The following is a 4,745-nucleotide window of genomic DNA, read 5'->3' on the forward strand; positions in this document are numbered from 1 at the left end:
GTAAAGGAAAAAGTACACAGCATTCTTTAAAAAAAAATCCAGGATATGGACAAATTTGTGAAAATGAAGAAATTTTAGTCAGTAACCGTATTGAACTGCCAAGTAAAAAATCACTAACAGTGGGGCAAATAGCGGCTTTTGTACAAGCTCCCCTAAGTTCCTGTGAGGTGGAATGAAGTTTTTCCCGCTATAAGGACATCTTCCGAGACAATAGGTGGCCACTAACTATGGAAAACCTAAAACATTTAGTGACTGTGAACTGCAACAGAAGAGAAGTTGAAAGTTCAGAGAGCTAAATGTGAGTGCCATTGGTTTTTTAAAATTTGTAATGAAATATGTTGGCTTTGTTGCATGATTTGTATTTAAGTATAGCTTTTATTGCAAGTGAATCATTCAGTGATTACATAAAATGAACTTAAATATTGATTTGCTGGTCTTAAAATAATGTAAAATCAATTTTAATATTTGGTATAAATTTTATATGCATATTTTAGTGCATATTTCAGAAGTTTTTCCATGCATAAATGCATACATATTTAAGGAATTATTAGGGCATAAAAATCCGGTCCCTAGTAATTAGTCATTCTATCAACAAAATCATCTAAAGAGTCATTAATGCATACATACTAAAATTGGTGAGCAGCCATTTAGCTGTGATGTGTGGAATAAGAAATTCAGTCATCAGAGTCATCTGGAAACACATCAGCTCACACATGATGTGTGTGTAGTAAATCATACAGCAGTAAATGTGGGTTTGGATTAAAGGAAAAATATGCAACTTGTAGCATGCCACAATGTTGCTTGCTGTAAGTCACACAGTTTTACTGTGTCTTGCATGCTTCATATTTGTGGAATTATACAAAATATCACAGTTGCATGCAGTTCCTAAACTTTTCAACTGATATGGGAAATGAACTAAGTCCCATGGTACAAAAGGTCAATGCATATAAGTTTCTATTTAATACTGATTGTTGTCTGTGTGCAAAACCCTGTCTAGATGAGAGTAAACAGATATGACATGATATTCTCCTACAGATATGATGTTTACTTCAACTGTGGAAGCTAGTGAATAGTAGAGTGTAGTTATTGAAACTGATTGCTTGTAAACATAAGTCTGCAGCATCATTTGTTATTAGCTATGTTAGCTGTGCTCTTCCTCTATCTCCTCTGAGTAAATTTGTTTGTTACCTAGTTATGAATTGACAAAATATCATTTTGTGGAATACTTTGTATTATAATTATAAACTAGAGACATGTTGATTTTGTTTCTGGAGAAATAAAACAGTACAGTGGATAAGTTTAAATGTTAAATATAATTGTATAATTCTTTAATAAAATTACACACTCTCATTAATATTATTATTAACTGGAATTAAGAAGTTTAATATGGTAGAATAACACAACAGTAATAACTTGTAATCATCATCGTTGACAAAACAACCCTTTTTGAGGTATAGTCTTCTTCAGAAGATTAGCCCATCTGGCTTTCACTTCTTTGGATTGAACAATATTTTTTTCCTTTGTAGATCAAGGTTGCCAACCTTGTGTCCAACCCCCAACCTGAAGGACTAGGACTCTGTATTTATAGATGCATTTAAATTCAGTGCACTTAAATTGCAACTCCCAGCCCCCGCCATTTTCTTCACTGCCTCAATGAAATGCACCCAAAACAGATAATAATTGATCTTTTTGAGTGGATTTAATAAATATTTAAGAGATATTTCAGTAGCAAATTTTTGTGAACATTGCAATCCACCTCTGGATTCTGGAAGAAGTGGAATGTCTTGAGCAGCTACATGACTGTTAGATTCTCATGAAGGATTCTGCTCCATAGGGTTATTTATATCAGTGAAGAGAATGAGATCACTCACTATGCTTGGCTCTGTGTGTTAGTGTGTGTGTGTGTGTGTGTGTGTGTGTGTGTGTATATGGGGGGGGGTGTTATACAAACATTGAAATTTAAATTATAGGCTTCAATGACCTGATTCCATGCAGTCTGATGTATAGGTACCAACACATATGTGTATAAGAAAGGTGCTGCCCATGTTTTCATGCTGGAAGATTTTCCTACACTGAAGATGGAAGCAGCAGGTTCATCTACAGGACTCCATGGCATCACATATCTGAATACCGTAATCTTAATACATGTATTTACCACCATAAGAACTCCAGATCTTATCTTACCTACTAATGACTGGTTCCTTCTCATGCATCCTTTGATTGAAACAGCAATGCAGTGACTTTTCATCTTCTGCCTCCTCATCTCTGCCCGTGACTGCTTCTTCAGTATCTTTAGTATATCCTCAGCTACTATCCATATCTGGAGGGCACCTTCTGAGCACGCACCATGCTGTCGTGACATGGGACTGACACACAGAAATTTAAGTGGAGAAATTGATTCTTGTTATCCATGAGATACAGGACTGTAAAAGTGCACTGATTCACGCGTTGTGCAGAAGGAATTCTTCAGCTCCAACTTCTGTCTGTCATATTAGGTCCTGTGGCTTGTTTCACATCAAAATTAATCTGCAACTGTGGCTTTTAGCAAGAGTCTTTGGATGGGTGATCCGGGGTGATTAGCCCGTTGCACAGCCGCCACCTACAATGGACAACACAAACACAAGAAACGTGGACAGGCATTTATGCTTCCAGTGGGAGTCAGACCCATAATCCCTGTGTTTGAGCAGGCAAAGACATATGATGCCTTAGACCACACAGCCACCATGATCAGCAGAAGGAATTCTAAATTCAGTAATTAAGCGTATGTTGAACTGTTCCCTTACAATACGAGTAAACAGACATTAAATTGACATGCAACTATTCTCTGTTGGTTGTGGTACTCAAGAAGGTGAGAAGTCAAAACGACTTACAAAATGAACACACAGGAAATATCAAATAATCCACTAAAGGATTGTGACAGTGGTCTCTTTTCATTATAGAATTACTTTGTTGGACATTGTCCATCTAAGGTATAATCAGCCAAGTCCACCCAACCTCCATCTTGGGCTGACATATGGATGGGTAGTTTGATTGGCTATATTTCAGGATAATTACTGTGATTATGGGGACTGGTTTATTTAGATAACTCAGCTGTGTTTCCATATCTGCAAGCCATCGGTCAGAGGACCTCCTCCGATCACCTGAAATCCTTTGGACTCCAGTTCACTGTTAAAAATAAAATTATAAAACACAGCTGGAGGATTGAGGTTAGCTCTTTCTAAGGGCCCCAACAGTGTAGGTTTCTCCTCCTCACCTGAGGGAGGCAACAGATATAGTTTCTGAAACGTTTTTCTAATTTTTTACAATACCGGACATTGGACAAAGTCCAAAAACCCAGTCATTCCGAGCATCTCCTTGTTTTAGACCATTTTAAATAGAAGTATGAGAAATATTTATGTATTTTACCATAGGTTCATTGAAACACGTTTTAATAAGCTGGACTGATTTCATGGGTACCCGAAACTTGATGAGAATATTGTACAATACTTCTCTCCTACTGAATGATAGGCTTTCTTGAAGCCTATGAATAGCTGATGAACTGATGAGATCTGTTTTATCAAAGTTTCCCAAAGCTGCGAACCTACTGGAGAATCCAACCTAAAACTGTTCTTTACCCTCTTCCTCATTTAGTTTCTTGAAAATGAACTCTATATGAAATGTGTGCGCTTTTGTTTACTCACTGCCAGTCTGTCACATTTGCTACCACCAGTAGGGGTCAGTATCACAGTTCACTTCCTTGAAACATAATAATAATAATACTAAGTTTGTTGTAGAATCTTTACAATTGAAAGCAATTAAGGAAATATGATAGCCTAGACTTTGTTCACATGACTATCTTCCCACGAACCCCATGACTCCAGCCATTGTGTTATTCTCTGATTTAGATTTAATGGTTAGGGGTTGTGGTGACAGTTTGTTTTGGATCGTTTAATGTCAAAACAACATTAGAAAAACTCAAGATACAGATGATCCTACTTGTGTAATTAAGATGTTAGATGAGTTCAGATCCTGTAACACGCCCATGAACCTTTCTAATCTTATTGATAGTAGATCTATAGCTGAGGGTTCCAACAAAATTACAGTTTGACGAGTCTACTGTGTCGAGTGATAATAAGAAAAGGAAATTTACGGACAGTAATGTTTCTGTCGGTTTGGGTGAGATCCCAGCTGATGATTCAGATTTGAAAGTGATGGGTAGGTTATGACTTTATTTGAAATTTGCAACGACAGTTGGCATTATTGTAGTTAATAATATTATTATTATCATTATTAGTCTCTTGCTTCTTACTACCTCCTTGCATATCCAAAGGAGTTACAAAACATTATCGCCTACTTTCCAAATCTCTCGGTCACTAACACATAGATCAGCACCTCCTTTTCTAACCACATGGTCAGTAAGACATTTTTCATCACCCCTTTTCCTGACCCCTACTACTGATGGCATGAGAGAAAGTAGCTGGAAAATATTGCCAACATACTAACATAATGTAAGATTTGAGGTTTTCACGGCGGTGACTATGAAGAAAGCAGTCCTCTGGGATTTGGCACCGTGTATATGTGGTGTTAACCGACGTTTCGGAGGAACGTATCGCCTCCATCTTCAGGGTAGAAGGAAAAATTAAGAAATCCGCAGGCGAAGAGACCGTGAGAACCGGTAAAAGCAGACTGGTGTTGGGAATATACACAGCTGTGTGAGAGCAGTGAAGGAAGGGGGATGGACAAGTCTACAAGTGAAATCATTGGAG

Source organism: Cryptotermes secundus, unplaced genomic scaffold (genome assembly GCF_002891405.2).
Source record: "Cryptotermes secundus unplaced genomic scaffold, Csec_1.0 scaffold130, whole genome shotgun sequence".
Lineage (NCBI taxonomy): Eukaryota > Metazoa > Arthropoda > Insecta > Blattodea > Kalotermitidae > Cryptotermes > Cryptotermes secundus.